Here is a 16,984-nt window from a genome sequence, read left to right as displayed (position 1 = left end):
AAGAGGGGGAAGAAACAATAAATATTAAGCAAACAGATGCATAGCGATGCATGACATGACAAGTAGCGGTGCTAGGGGTGCCCTAACGCGGTAAAAGGTGGTGCCGGTGAAGGGGGGAAACATTCGGGAAAATATCCCCGGTGTTCCGCGTTTTCGGACAGACAAACCGGAGGGGGAAAGTTGCGTGTTCGCTATGCTAGGGATGCGTGGCGGACGAACAGGCTGCATATCCTGGTTTGTCTCATCGTTCTGAGCAACTTTCATGTACAAAGTTTTTTCATCTGAGCTACGGTTTATTTGATATTAATTTTAAAAGAATTAAATCATTTTTAGGATTTATTTAATTATTTTAATTCACCATTATCTAGAATAGTGTTTGCTGACGTTATCATGACGTCGGCATGACGTCAGCAGTTGACCTGTTCAACCTGACAGGTGGGTCCCGTTCGTCATTGACTGTTTAGTCTAATTAGGGTTTAATTAACTTAACTAATTGATTAGATTAATTAAACAAGATTAATTAACTTAATTAATTCATTAATTAATTAATTCATTTAATTATTATTTACTTATATATTTATTTATTTTTAATGTTTTTCTTTTAAAACATTCTGGGAGGTAGGGCCCCACTGTCATTGGCCTGGGGAGGCCTAGCGGGCACGCGGGCGACGGTTTACGGGCGCGGGCACAGGGGAGCACCCAGACCGCACGAGCGCACGCCCAGGGCCGCGGCAACGGCCACTGCAGGGGCGGGCGGGCGCCGGCCGGCGAGCAAGGGGGCGCGGGCGAGGTCCGGCGACGTTGACCGCCGTACGCAGCAGCATAGCGGAGGAGGGGCGGTGAAGCAACGGCGGACGGGGCGGCGGGAGCGCGGGCAAGGCCTCATGCGGCAGTGGACGCGGTGAGCGGGTGGAGGGGGCAGCGACGAGCGCGGAGTCAGGTGAGGCCAAGGCGAGGGGCGCGGCGGAAGGGATGGCCCTGGGTCGCGGTGACCATGGCCGACGCAGGGGAGACGGGTGCGGAGCAAGGCTGCTGCAGCGAGGTGGGGCGCGGCACGCGCACGAAGGATAGGGAGCGCGGCATGCTGGCGCGTTCGACGCGAGCGCAGCGCGAGCAGCGCGGGCCTTGGCCCGAGCACCGGCCTGGTCGGGCGCGGTGGATGGCATCCGACAAGGGGAGAGGGGAGGCGCGGCGTCTCACCGATGGATGCAGGGAAAAGGCAGTGGGCGCGGGGACGAGGACAGGGACGAGCTCGGGGGGCGGTTCGGTGACGGAGAGGACGGTGGCGGTGGTGGCACACGGCGACGACGAGGCGGTTGCGGCCCGGTGATGGGGGAACGACGGAGAGGAGATGAGGACGGGGCGGTCCGGCGGGGAGGGGGGCCACCGGGGTGGGCGCCGACGTCCGGGCGTGGGGCGGCGCGGTCGCCGAGGTTCCCTGCCCCTCCATCAGGATCGGGGGAAGGGCAGAGGGAGCGAGGGGAGTGGGGGTGAGTGGGAGTGGTTGCCCTAGGGTTTCGACCGACATGGGAGGAAACGTGGAGTGGGGTGGGCCGACCTGCGGCCTGGTGGGTTGAGGCCCAAGGGGGCGCGGTGGCCAGCTGGGCCAGTCGGCCCAGTTGAGGGGGGCTTTCTCCCCTTTTCTTTTTTTTGTTTTAGTTTTAGTTTTTATTTTTATTTATTTTCTTTTCTGTTTTAATTCATTTTAAAATACTTTGGCATTTTACAAAAATGTGTTTATTACACCATAATTACATATGCAAATTATGGCACCGCCCGAACATTTTTGTTTTAATTTTTGAAAACTTTTATTATTTAACTTTATTTTAAATTTAAATTGAATCGGTTTTGACCTAACAGTAGATTAGCAACAATAAATGTGGTGACGTGGCATTATTAACAGAGGTTTACTATAGCTTAATTATCCGGGCGTCACAATGTGTGTCTCTCTCAAAAGGTGTGTACAGCAAAGATGATTGTGGTAAACTAAAAGCAAAGACTCAAATCATACAAGACGCTCCAAGCAAGACACATACCATGTGGTGAATAAAAATATAGCTCCAGGTAAAGTTACCGATGAACGAAGACAAAAGAGGGGATGCCTTTCGGGGCATCCCCAAGCTTAGGATTTTTTGTGTCCTTGTATTTTACCTTCGGGTGCCTTGGTCATCCCCAAGCTTAGGCTCTTGCCACTCCTTGTTCCATAATCCATCAAATCTTTACCCAAAACTTGAAAACTTCACAACACAAAACTTAACAGAAAATTTCGTGAGCTCCGTTAGCGAAAGAAAACAAAACACCACTTCAAGGTACTGCAATGAACTCATTATTTATTTATATTGGTGTTAAACCTACTTTGTTACAACTTTTCTATGGTTTATAAACTCTTTTACTAGCCATAGATTCATCAAAATAAGCAAACAACACACGAAAAATAGAATCTGTCAAAAACAGAACAGTCTATAGTAATCTGTAACTAACGCAAAGTTCTGGAACCCCAAAAATTCTAAAATAAATTTCTGGACGTGAGTAATTTATCTATTAATCATCTTCAAAAAGAATCAACTAAATATCATTCTCCAGTAAAAAGTTGTAGCTAATCTCGTGAGTGCTAAAGTTTCTATTTTTTACAGCAAGATCGCAAAGACTTTCCCCAAGTCTTCCCAACGGTTCTACTTGGCACAAACACTAATTAAACACAAAAACACAACAAAAACAGAGTCTAGATAAATTATTTATTACTAAACAGGAACAAAAATAAAATTGGGTTGCCTCCCAACAAGCGCTATCGTTTAACGCCCCTAGCTAGGCATAAAAGCAAGGATAGATCTAGGTATTGCCTTCTTTGGTAGGCAATCCATAAGTGGCTCTCATAATAGATTCATATGGTAATTTAATTTTCTTTCTAGGGAAGTGTTCCATGCCTTTCCTTAAAGGAAATTGGAATCTAATATTTCCTTCCTTCATATCAATAATTGCACCAATCGTTTTAAGGAAAGGTCAACCAAGAATAATAGGACATGAAGGATTGCAAACTATATCAAGAACAATGAAATCTATGGGCACATAATTCCTATTTGCAACAATAATAACATCATTAATTCTTCCCATAGGTTTCTTAATAGTGGAATCCGCAAGCTGCAAGTTTAAAGAACAATCATCAAATTCACGGAAACCTAGCAAATCACACAAAGTTTTTGGAATCGTGGAAACACTAGCACCCAAATCACACAAAGGATAGCATTCATGATCTTTAATTTTTATTTTTATTGTAGGTTCCCACTCATCAAAAAGTTTTCTAGGGATAGAAACTTCCAACTCAAGTTTTTCTTCATATGATTGCATCAAAGCATCAACGATATGTTTAGTAAAAGCTTTATTTTGACTATAAGCATGAGGAGAATTTAGCATGGACTGCAACAAGGAAATACAATCTATCAAAGAGAAATTATCATAATTAAATTCCTTGAAATACAAGATAGTTGGTTCATTGCTATCTAAAGTTTTGACCTCTTCCATCCCACTTTTAGTAATTTTAGCATCAAGATCAAAAAACTCCGAATTTTTGGGACGCCTTCTAACTAAAGTTGACTCATCTCTAGTCCCATCATTATCAAGATTCATATTGCAAAACAAGGATTTAATAGGAGACACATCAATCACTTTTAGATCTTCATCCTTATTATCATGAAAACTAGAAGAACACGCTTTCACAAAGCAATCTTTTTTTGCACGCATCCCAGCGGTTCTTTCTTGGCACTCATCAATGGAAATTCTCATGGCTTTGACAGACTCATCGATATCATGCTTAGGTGTAATAGATCTAAGTTTGAAAGAATCAACATCAAGAGAAATTATATCCACGTTTCTAGTCAACTCATCAATCTTAATCATTTTTTCTTCAATCAAAGCATTGAAACTCTTTTGCGAACTAATAAATTCTTTAATACTAGATTCAAAATCAGAGGGAATCTTATTATAATTTCCATAAGAATTGTTGTAGGCATTACCATAATTATTAGAGGAATTACTAGGAAACGGCCTAGGATTAAAATTACCTCTATACGTGTTATTACCAAAATTATTCCTACCAACAAAATTCACATCCATAGATTCATTATTATTCTCAATCAAAGTAGACAAAGGCATATCATTAGGATCAGTGGGAGCACTCTTATTAGAAAACAATTTCATATGTTCATCCATCTTTCCACTCAAAACATTAATCTCTTCAATTGCATGCACTTTTTTACTAGTAGATTTTCAGTGTGCCATTGAGAATAATTAACCATAATATTATCTAGGAGTTTGGTAGCTTCTCCTAAAGTGATTTCCATAAAAGTGCCTCCCATGGCCGAATTTAAAAGATTTCTAAAAGCAAAATTCAATCCGGCATAAAAATTTTGTATAATCATCCATAAACTCAAACCATGTGTAGGGCAATTACATATCATTAATTTCATCCTCTCCCAAGATTGTGCAACATGCTCGTGATCAAGTTGCTTAAAATTCATAATATCGTTTATAAGAGAGATGATCTTAGTGGGAGGAAAATACTTAGAGATAAGAGCATCTTTGCACTTATTCCATGAATCAATACTATTCTTAGGCAAAGACGAAAACCAAGCTTTAGCACGATCTCTAAGTGAAAATGGAAATAGCTTCAGTTTAACAGTATCATTATCCACATCTTTCTTATTTTGCATATCACACAAATCAACAAAGTTGTTTAGATGGGTAGCGGCATCTTCACTAGGAAGGCCAGAAAATGGATCTTTCATGACAAGATTCAGCAAAGCAGTATTAATTTCGCAAGATTCGGCATCGGTAAGAGGAGCAATCGGAGTGCTAATAAAATCATTATTGTTGATATTGGAAAAGTCACACAATTTAGTATTATCTTGAGCCATCGTGACAAGCAAGCAATCCAACACACAAGCAAACAAGTGACAAAGAGGGTGAATGGAAAGAGAGAGCGAAAGGAAAAGAGGGCAAATAAAATGGCAAGGGTGAAGTGGGGGAGAGGAAAACGAGAGGCAAATGGCAAATAATGTAATGCGGAGGATAAGAGTTGTGATGGGTACTTGGTATGTCTTGGCTTGGCGTAGATCTCCCCGACAACGGCGCCAGTACCTCTTGAGCATGCTTTGGTTTTCCCTTGAAGAGGAAAGGGTGATGCAGCAAAGCAGCGTAAGTATTTCCCTCAATTTTTGAGAACCAAGGTATCAATCCAGTAGGAGACCACATGCGAGTCACCTCGTACCTACACAAACAAATAAGAACCTCGCAACCAACACGATAAAGGGGTTGTCAATCCCTTCTCGGCCACTTGCAAGAGTGAGATCTGATAGAGATAATTATGATAAGATAAATATTTTTGGTATTTTTATGATATAGATTGAAAGTAAGGAATGCAAAATAAAATAGATTGGAAACTTATATGGTGGAGAATAGACCCGGGGCCATAGGTTTCACTAGTGGCTTCTCTCAAGATAGCATAATTATTACGGTGGGTGAACGAATTACTGTCGAGCAATTGACAGAATTGAGCATAGTTATGAGAATATCTAGGCATGATCATGTATATAGGCATCACGTCCGTAACAAGTAGACCGAAACGATTCTGCATCTACTACTATTACTCCACACATCGACCGCTATCCAGCATGCATCTAGAGTATTAAGTTCAAGAGAACAGAGTAATGCTTTAAGCAAGATGACATGATGTAGAGGGATAAACTCATGCAATATGATATGAACCCCATCTTGTTATCCTCGATGGCAACAATACAATACATGTCGTTTCCCCTACTGTCACTGGGATCGAGCACTGCAAGATTGAACCCAAAGCTAAGCTCTTCTCCCATTGCAAGAAAGATCAATCTAGTAGGCCAAACCAAACTGATAATTCGAAGAGACTTGCAAAGATAACCAATCATACATAAAATAATTCAGAGAATATTCAAACATTGTTCATAGATAATCTGGATCATAAACCCACAATTCATCGGATCTAGACAAACACACCACAAAAGAAGATTACATCAAATAGATCTCCAAGAGAATCGAGGAGAACTTTGTAATGAGATCCAAAGATAGAGAAGAAGCCATCTAGCTAATAACTATGGACCCGAAGGTCTGAGGTAAACTACTCACACATCATTGGAGGGGCTATGGTGTTGATGTAGAAGCCCTCCGTGATCAATGCCAGCTCTGGTGGAGCGTCAGAAAAGGCCCCAAGATGGGATCTCACGGGTAGAGAAGGTTGCGGCGGTGGAATTAGGCTTTCGTGGTGCTCCTGGATGTTTTTGGGGTACGTAGGTATATGTAGGAGGAAGAAGTAGGTCGGTGGAGCAACGAGGGGCCCACGAGGGTGGAGGGCGCGCCCCCTGCCTCGTGGCCGCCTTGTTGGTTGCTTGACGTCCACTCCAAGTTCCCTGGATCACGTTTGTTCCAAAAATCACGCTCCCGAAGGTTTCGTTCCATTTGGACTCCGTTTGATATTCTTTTTCTGCGAAACACTGAAATAGGCAAGAAAACAGCAATATGGGCTGGGCCTCCGGTTAATAGGTTAGTCCCAAAAATAATATAAAAGTGTAAATAAAGCCCATTAATCATCCAAAACAGAATATAATATAGCATGGAGCAATCAAAAATTATAGATACGTTGGAGACGTATCAGTCGCCAGCAGCGGTTGAGACACGGAGGGCTAGAGAGCTCCTTCAGACAGCGTTGGTACAGCAATAGGATTACTCTTACAGCCGTGATAGGATCCATTCCACCGCTCGCCCGAGCCGAAGTTACAGCAGACATCTTGATGAGCCGGCAGTGTCAAGCAGTGGACGGAACCATAACCCGCCGCGAGGGCATAACCCGGCGGGTGGTGGTGCTGATGCTCAGAATATGGTGGATCAAGGAAGAGCCCGTCGAGAGGCCGAGCTGGCGGCTCAGTATGCAGCTCGTTAACCAACTCCGGTTCGTCCAACCACCTCGGTGGAGCCGGGTGTAACCTTTAGAAACTTGGGCGTGGCATGCTTAGGACCAGATCTACATAATGTGCGCCTGCCCAAAGATTTCAAGGGTCCTCGCAAAGTGCCTACCTATACAGCCGATTTGAGTCCCGAGGCATGGATTGAGAGCTATGAGATGTCCATGGAGTTGCTGGATGTCAGCGATGCTGCGTGTGCTAAGTATTTTCCCCTGATGTTAGAAGGTACGGCCCGCACTTGGTTGAAGGGGCTCCCTGTCAATTCCATCGGGTCATGGGCCGAGTTGAAAGCCTGGTTCATTCAGAACTTCAAAGACACATGTAAACAGCCCATGTCAATTGTGGATCTGGCCTCCTGTGTTCAAGAAGAAGGCGAGTCAACGACCCATTGGGTACGTCGGGTCTCAAGAATCTTGCACTCATCAGATCGCATCAATGCCGACTCAACGGTGTTGATGTTGGAGAACAATTGTCGTTTCATGCCCTTGAAGCAGAAGTTAGGGCGGCTCAAACGTCACTACAATGATATGGGGACACTCATGGCGGCTCTGGTTAAATATGCTGACTCTGATAGTACCAAAGACCCCGAGTCTGATGAAGATAAAGCGGGGAAGGGAAAGAAGAGCAGCAACACTAAGGGGCAACAGTATAACCCGGGAGGCAACGGTAAGCGCAAAGCTGATAATAGTTTTGACTTTGTGGCTAACACCAATGCACAGAATAATGGTCAGTTGATGACCCACAAGTGTAGGGGATCTATCGTAGTCCTTTCGATAAGTAAGAGTGTCGAACCCAACGAGGAGCAAAAGGAAATGGTAAGCGGTTTCCAGCAAGGTATTCTCTGCAAGTACTAAAATAAGTAGTAACAGATAGTTTTGTGATAGGATAATTTGTAACGAGCAACAAGTAACAAAAGTAAATAAGGTGCATCAAGGTGGCCCAATCCTTTTTGTAGCAAAGGACAAGCCTGGACAAACTCTTATATGATGTAAAGCGCTCCCGAGGACACATGGGAATATCGTCAAGCTAGTTTTCATCACGTTCATATGATTCGCGTTCGGTACTTTGATAATTTGGTATGTGGGTGGGCCGGTGCTTGGGTGTTGCCCTTACTTGGACAAACATCCCACTTATGATTAACCTCTATTGCAAGCATCCGCAACTACAACAAAAGTATTAAGGTAAACCTAACCATGGCATGAAACATATGGATCCAAATCAGCTCCTTACGAAGCAAGCATAAACTAGGGTTTAAACTTCTGTCACTCAAGCAACCCATCATCTACTTATTACTTCCCAATGCCTTCCTCTAGGCCCAAACAATGGTGAAGTGTCATGTAGTCGACGTTCACATAACACCACTAGAGGAGAGACAACATACATCTCATCAAAATATCGAACGAATGCCAAATTCACATGACTACTAATAGCAAGACTTCTCCCACGTCCTCAGGAACAAATGTAACTACTCAAAAAGCATAAACATGTTCATAATCAGAGGGGTATTAATATGCATATAGGATCTGATCATATGATCTTCCACCAATTAAACCAACTAGCATCAACTACAAGGAGTAATTAACCCTACTAGCAACCTACTAGCACCAATCCCGGACTTGAAGACAAGAATTGGATACAAGAGATGAACTAGGGTTTTGAGAGGAGATGGTGCTAATGAAGATGTTGATGGAGATTGCCCTCTCCCGATGAGAGGAGCATTGGTGATGACAATGGCGATGATTTCCCCCTCCGGGAGGGAAGTTTCCCCGGCAGAACAGCTCTGTCGGAGCCCTAGATTGGATCCGCCAAGGTTCCGCCTTGTGGCAGCGGAGTTTCGTCCGAGAAGATTGCTTATTATTTTTTTCCCATTGTAAGACTTCATATAGCAGAAGATGGCCACCAGGGGGCCCACAAGGTAGGGGCGTGCCCCCCACCCTCGTGGGCAGGGTGTGCCCCCTGGTGAATTTCTTCCGCTGAGTATTTTTTATATATTCTAAAAACGTCTTCCGTGAAGTTTCAGGACTTTTGGAGCTGTGCAGAATAGGTCTCTAATATTTGCTCCTTTTCCAGCCCAGAATCCCAACTGCCCGGCATTCTCCCTCTTTATGAAAACCTTGTAAAATAAGAGAGGATAGGCATAAGTATTGTGACATAATGTGTAATAATAGCCCATAATGCAATAAACATCGATATAAAAGCATGATGCAAAATGGACGTATCAACTCCTCCAAGCTTAGACCTCGCTTGTCCTCAAGCGAAAGCCGAAATCGAAAAATATGTCCACATGTTTAGAGATAGAGGTGTCGATAAAAAGAAAATACGGACATGAGGGCATCATGATCATTCTTAGAACAGCAACTTATATAATTCCTGTCATATAATCTCTTATGATAGAGTAATAATTCAATCACAATATCAAGTATGAATCGTAAACTTCATTGAAAACTAACAAACTATAATCTCAGTCATTGAAGCAATTGCAATTTATCATAACATAGGAAAGAGTCAATGTATAAGAGCTTTTCAGCAAGTCCACATACTCAACTATCATATAGTGTTTCACAATTGCTGACACTCACGCAATACTTATGGGTATGGAGTTTTAATCGGACACAGAGAAAGATAGGGGGTTATTGTTTTGCCTCCCAACATTTTACCTCAAGGGTAATGTCAACAATAATAGTTCATGAAGACTCACATCCAATTAGCCATATATACCAGGATCGTTCCAACACACTGTGCTTGCCAAAGGATAAAATATAAAAAGGAGGGGTGAAGATCACCATGACTCTTATGCAAGGTAGGAGATAAAAGTTAAAGATAGGCTCTTCGCAGAGGGAAACAGAGGTTGTCATGCGCTTTTATGGTTGGATGCACAAAATCTTAATGCGAAAGAACGTCACTTAATTTGTATTGCCACTTGTGATATGGACCTTTAAAAAGCAGTCTGTCGCTTTTATTTCTTCCATATCACACGATCGTATAAAGCTTATTTTCTCCCACACTAATATGTCATACATATTTAGAGGGCAATTTTTATTACTTGCACCGATGACAACTTACTTGGAGGATCTTACTCAATCCATAGGTAGGTATGGTGGACTCTTATGGCAAAACTGGTTTAAGGGTATTTGGAAGCACAAGTAGTATCTCTACTTGGTGCAGTGAATTTGGCTAGAATGAGGGGGAAAGGCAAGCTCAACATGTTGGAGGATCCAAGACAATATAACTTATCTCGGACGTAATAAAACATAACCCATTAAGTTGTCTTCCTTGTCCAACGTCAACTCTTTAGCACGTCATACTTTAATGAGTGCTCACAATCATAAAATATGTCCAAGATAGTATATTTATATGTGAAGACCTCTCTTTCTTTATTACTTCCTATTAATTGCAACGATGACCAAAACTATGTTTGTCAACCCTCAACAACTTTTATTCATCATACTTTTTCTATGTGAGCTCATTACTCTCCATAAGATCCACATGATCTCTTTGTTTCTTTTTATTCTTTCTCTTTTCTTTTATTCACTTAGGATCATGGCAAAATAATCAAGCCCTTGACTCAACACTAATCTTTATTATATAGCTCACTGACTCGATTACATAGAAGGATAATAAAGCAAAACTCACGACTAGATCATACTAAAAACTTTTATTCTACTAGATCAAGATATTACCAAAAGGATCGAACTAAGAAAACGGTAAAGATAAAAGTGATGGTGATACGATACCGAGGCACTCCCCCAAGCTTGGTAGTTGCCAAGGGGAGTGCCCATACCCATGTGATTATGTCTCCTTTGTTGATGAAGAAGGTGGAGTTGTTGATGATGGAGTGGACTTCTTCTTTAATTTGCGCTTGAGGACAGAATTTTGGTCCCTTAGGTCCTCGATCTCCTGCTCCAGGCTCAGTATCTTTTTGCATAGTTCTTGTTTGTTTTCCTGCAAGAGGCGAAAAGGGATAAACTCGATCTTAGGTTTCTTTATTCTGTCAGGGAGGCTTGACTTTTTGAACTCCACATGCATGTCCCCAGGTTGAGGTAGTGGGACTTCATCTTCATCTGAGCTCGTCTCCTCCTTTCCCTTGGGTTCATAGTCCTCTTCTTCTTCCATAGACCAACCACAATATGCTCCACATCCCCATAGACTTTAGGATCTGTAAGGTAATCAGCCACATAACTCTCTCCTTCCGAATCCTGGGACGACATGTTGCTCAAATCTGCAGCAGGATAGCTCGAAACAAAGACAGGAGATTTTTGCGTGATAAGGAGGTCAAAACCCCCGGGAGATTATATAATGAATTTTTACCGACCAAAATACGTGTCGTGTAGGAAAACGGAGTCCGGAGAGCACACGAGGTAGGGGGGCGCCCAGTAAGGTAGGGCGCGCCCTCCACCCTCGTGGAGGCCTCGTGTCCTTCCCGGACTGCTTCTTATTTTTTTCTATTTTTCTAAATATTCCAAAACAAAGAAATATTACCTTAAAACTGTTTTGGAGTCGGTTTACTTATCGTACCACATACCTATTCCTTTTCGGAGTCTAAAACATTTCGAAAAGTGTCCCTTATGTATTCCTCCGGGGTTACGGTTTCAATAACATTGGTCTCAACATTTATGGGATTACCTGAGATATAATGTTTGATCCTTTGACCATTCAACACCTTCGGATTTGTGCCTTCGAAGTTGTTTATTTTTATGGCACCGGAACGATAGACCTCCTCGATAACGTAAGGACCTTCCCATTTAGAGAGAAGTTTTCCTGCAAAAAATCTTAAACGAGAGTTGTATAGCAATACATAGTCACCTACATTAAACTCGCGCTTTTGTATCCTTTTGTCATGCCATCTTTTAACCTTCTCTTTAAATAATTTGGCATTCTCATAGGCTTGGGTTCTCCATTCATCAAGTGAGCTAATATCAAATAACCTTCTCACCGGCAAGTTTAAAATCATAGTTGAGTTCTTTAATAGCCCAATATGCCTTGTGTTCTAGTTCGAGAGGTAAGTGACATGCTTTTCCATAGACCATTTTATACGGAGACATACCCATAGGATTTTTATATGCAGTTCTATAGGCCCATAATGCATCATCAAGTTTCTTGGACAAATTCTTTCTAGATCTACTAACAGTCTTTTGCAAAATTAATTTGAGTTCTCTATTACTCAATTCTACTTGACCACTGGACTGCGGGTGATAAGGGGATGCAATTCTGTGATTAACATCATATTTAGCAAGCATTTTACAGAAAGCACCATGAATAAAATGTGAACCACCATCGGTCATTAAATATCTAGGGACTCCAAACCTTGGAAAAATAACTTCTTTAAGCATTTTAATAGAAGTGTTATGATCAGCACTACTAGTTGGAATAGCTTCTACCCACTTAGTAACGTAATCAACAGCAACTAAAATATGAGTATATCCATTAGAGGAAGGAAAGGGTCCCATATCAAATGGTTCAATAACAAGTGAATAGTTCATAGGCATTTCTTGATGTCTACTAATATTACCAATTCTTTGACATTCATCGCAAGATAAGACAAACTTACGGGCATCCTTGAAGAGAGTAGGCCAATAAAAACCAGATTGCAATACCTTATGTGCAGTCCTATCTCCAGCATGGTGTCCTCCGTAAGCTTCGGAGTGACACTTGCGTAGGATATGTTCATGTTCATGCTCAGGTACACAATGTCTAATAATACCATCTACTCCTTCTTTATAAAGATGTGGGTCATCCCAAAAGTAATGACTCAAATCATAGAAGAACTTTTTCTTTTGCTGGTATGTGAAACTAGGTGGTATAAATTTAGCAACAATGTAATTAGCATAATCAGCATACCATCGAGCAGTATGAGAAGCATTTATAACATTTAATTGCTCATCAGGAAAGCTATCATCAATAGGTAGTGGGTCATCAAGCACATTTTCTAACCTAGACAAGTTGTCTGCAACGGGGTTCTCAGCTCCCTTTCTATCAACAATATGTAAGTCAAATTCTTGTAGCAAGAGAACCCATCTAATAAGTATAGGTTTAGCATCTTTATTTTCCATAAGATATTTAATAGCAGCATGATCAGTGTGAATAGTTACTTTAGAATCAACAATATAAGGTCTGAACTTAAAACCAGCAAATACAACTGCTAAGAATTCCTTTTCAGTAGTAGCATAATTTCTCTGAGCATTGTCTAGAGTTTTACTAACATATTGAATAACATTCAGTTTCTTATCAACTCTTTGCCCGAGGACAGCACCTACAGCATAATCACTAGCATCACACATAATTTCAAAGGGTAAATTCCAATCAGATGGCTGAACAATAGGTGCAAAGATCAATGCTTTCATAAGTATTTCAAATGCTTCTACACAATCATCATCAAAGACAAATGGTATATCTTTTTGTAATAAATTAGTCAGAGGCCGAGAGATTTTTGAGAAGTCCTTAATGAACCTCCTATAAAAACCGGCATGACCAAGGAAACTTCTTATACCTTTGATGTCCTTGGGACATGGCATATTTTCAATAGCATCAACCTTGGCTTTATCAACTTCAATACCTCCTTCAGAAACTTTATGCCCCAAGACAATACCTTCATTAACCATAAAGTGGCACTTTTCCCAATTCAAGACAAGATTAGTTTCTTCACATCTCTGCAAAACTCGATCAAGGTTGCTTAAGCAATCATCAAAAGAAGATCCATAGACGGAGAAATCGTCCATGAAAACCTCACAAATCTTTTCACAAAAGTCAGAGAATATAGCCATCATGCATCTTTGAAAGGTAGCAGGTGCATTACATAAACCAAAAGGCATACGTCTATAAGCAAAAGTACCAAAAGGGCAAGTAAAAGTAGTCTTTGATTGATCCTTAGCTGACACAAGTATTTGAGAGAAACCAGAATAACCATCTAGAAAGCAAAAATGTGTATGTTTGGATAATATTTCTAGCATTTGATCGATAAAAGGTAAGGGGTAATGTTCCTTTTTAGTAGCCTTATTTAATTTGCGGAAATCAATTACCATCCTATAACCAGTCATAATTCTTTGAGGGATCAATTCATCTTTATCATTAGGAACGACAGTAATACCTCCCTTCTTAGGGACACAATGGACAGGACTTACCCACTGACTATCAGCAATAGGATAAATTATACCTGCCTCAAGGAGCTTTAGTATCTCCTTTCTTACCACTTCTTTCATTTTAGGATTCATCCGTCGTTGATGATCACAAACTGGTTTAGCATCTTCTTCCAAATTAATTTTATGTTGACATAGAGTGGGACTAATGCCCTTAAGATCATCAAGAGTATACCCAATAACAGCACGGTGCTTCTTCAGAGTTTTCAATAATCTCTCTTCTTCATGTTCTGAAAGGTTAGCACTAATAATAACAGGATATATCTTTTCTCATCAAGATAAGCATATTTAAGAGTATCAGGCAACGGTTTAAGCTCAAACACGGGATTGTTGGGGAACGTAGCAGAATTTTAAAATTTTCTACGCATCACCAAGATCAATCTATGGAGTCATCTAGCAACAAGGGAGAGGGGGTGCATCTACATACCCTTTTAGATCACGAGCAGAAGCGTTCAAGAGAACGGGGTTGATGGAGTCGTACTCGTCGTGATCCAAATCACCGATGACCGAGCGCCGAACGGACGGCACCTCCGCGTTCAACACACGTAGATTGGGAAGACGTCTCCTCCTTCTTGATCCGGCAAGGGAAGGAGAGGTTCATGGAGATCCAGCAGCACGACGGCGTGGTGGTGGAAGCAGCGGTGATCTCGGCAGGGCTTCGCCAAGCTCCAACGAGAGAGAGAGAGAGAGAGAGGTGTTACGAGGGGAGAGGGAGGCGCCAAGGGCTTGGGTGCGGCTGACCTCCCTCCCCCCACTATATATAGGGCCCCTAGGGGGGCGCTAGCCCTAGGAGATGGGATCTCCAAGGGGGGCGGCAGCCAAGGGGGACTTGCCCCCCAAGCCAAGTGGGCGCCCCCCACCCCTAGGGTTTCCAACCCTCGGCGCAGGGGAGGCCCATGGGGGGCGCACCAGCCCACCAGGGGCTGGTTCCCCTCCCACTTCATCCCATGGGGCCCTCCGGGATAGGTGGCCCCACCCGGTGGACCCCCGGGACCCTTCCGGTGGTCCCGGTACAATACCAATTACCCCCGAAACTTTCCCGATGTCCGAAAATGGACTTCCTATATATAAATCTTCACCTTCGGACCATTCCGGAACTCCTCGTGACATCCGGGATCTCATCCGGGACTCCGAACAACTTTTGGGTTACCGCATACTAATATCTCTACAACCCTAGCGTCACTGAACCTTAAGTGTGTAGACCCTACGGGTTCGGGAGACACGCAGACATGACCGAGATGGCTCTCCGGTCAATAACCAACAGCGGAATCTGGATACCCATGTTGGATCCCACATGTTCCACGATGATCTCATCGGATGAACCATGATGTCGAGGATTCAATCAATCCCGTATTCAATTCCCTTTGTCAATCGGTACATTACTTGCCCGAGGTTCGATCGTCGGTATCCCAATACCTCGTTCAATCTCATTACCGGCAAGTCACTTTACTCGTAACGTAATGCATGATCCCGTGACCAAACACTTGGTCACATTGAGCTCATTATGATGATGCATTACCGAGTGGGCCCAGAGATACCTCTCCGTCATACGGAGTGACAAATCCCAGTCCCGATCCGTGTCAACCCAACAGATACTTTCGGGGATACCTGTAGTATACCTTTATAGTCACCCGGTTACGTTGTGACGTTTGGTACACCCAAAGCACTCCTACGGCATTCGGGAGTTACACGATCTCATGGTCTAAGGAAATGATACTTGACATTGGAAAAGCTCTAGCAAACGAACTACACGATCTTGTGCTATGCTTAGGATTGGGTCTTGTCCATCACATCATTCTCCTAATGATGTGATCCTGTTATCAATGACATCCAATGTCCATAGTCAGGAAACCATGACTATCTATTAATCAACGAGCTAGTTAACTAGAGGCTCACTAGGGACATGTTGTGGTCTATGTATTCACACATGTATTACGATTTCCGGATAACACAATTATAGCATGAACAATAGATAATTACCATGAACAAGGAAATATAATAATAACCATTTTATTATTGCCTCTAGGGCATATTTCCAATAGTCTCCCACTTGCACTAGAGTCAATAATTTAGTTACATTGTGATGAATCAAACACCCATAGAGTTCTGGTGTTGATCATGTTTTTCTCGCGGAAGAGGTTTAGTCAACGGATCTGCGACATTCAGATCCGTATGTACTTTGCAAATATCTATGTCTCCATCTTGAACATTTTCACAAATGAAGTTGAAGCGACGCTTGATGTGCCTGGTCTTCTTGTGAAACCTGGGCTCCTTGGCAAGGGCAATAGCTCTAGTGTTGTCACAAAAGAGAGTGATCGGCCCTGACGCATTGGGTATGACTCCTAGGTTGGTGATGAACTCCTTCATCCAGATTGCATCATGCGCTGCCTCCGAGGCTGCCATGTACTCCGCTTCACATGTAGATCCTGCCACGACGCTTTGCTTGCAACTGCACCAGCTAACTTCCCCACCATTCAAAATATACATGTATCCGGTTTGTGACTTAGAGTCATCCAGATCTGTGTCGAAGCTAGCGTCGACGTAACCCTTTACGACGAGCTCCTTGTCACCTCCATATACGAGAAACATATCCTTAGTCCTTTTCAGGTACTTCAGGATGTTTTTGACCGTTGTCCAGTGTTCCATGCCGGGATTACTTTGGTACCTACCTACCAAACTCACGGCAAGGTTTACATCAGGTCTGGTACACAGCATGGCATCACTACTAGGGAAAAGCCTATACACAAAATCTTACCAGCAGCGTGCTATAAAATCAGGTGCTGCTGGTAAGTAGCAGTAGCGCGGGCTGTGGAAACTCGCTGCTGAAACAAGTTTATCAGTAGCGCGCGCACTCCAAGCGGC

The sequence above is a fragment of the Triticum urartu genome, chromosome 1A, assembly GCF_056163025.1.
Source record: "Triticum urartu cultivar PI428250 chromosome 1A, HENAU_Tu73, whole genome shotgun sequence".
Lineage (NCBI taxonomy): Eukaryota > Viridiplantae > Streptophyta > Magnoliopsida > Poales > Poaceae > Triticum > Triticum urartu.
Note: the sequence above shows the minus strand (reverse complement) of the source record.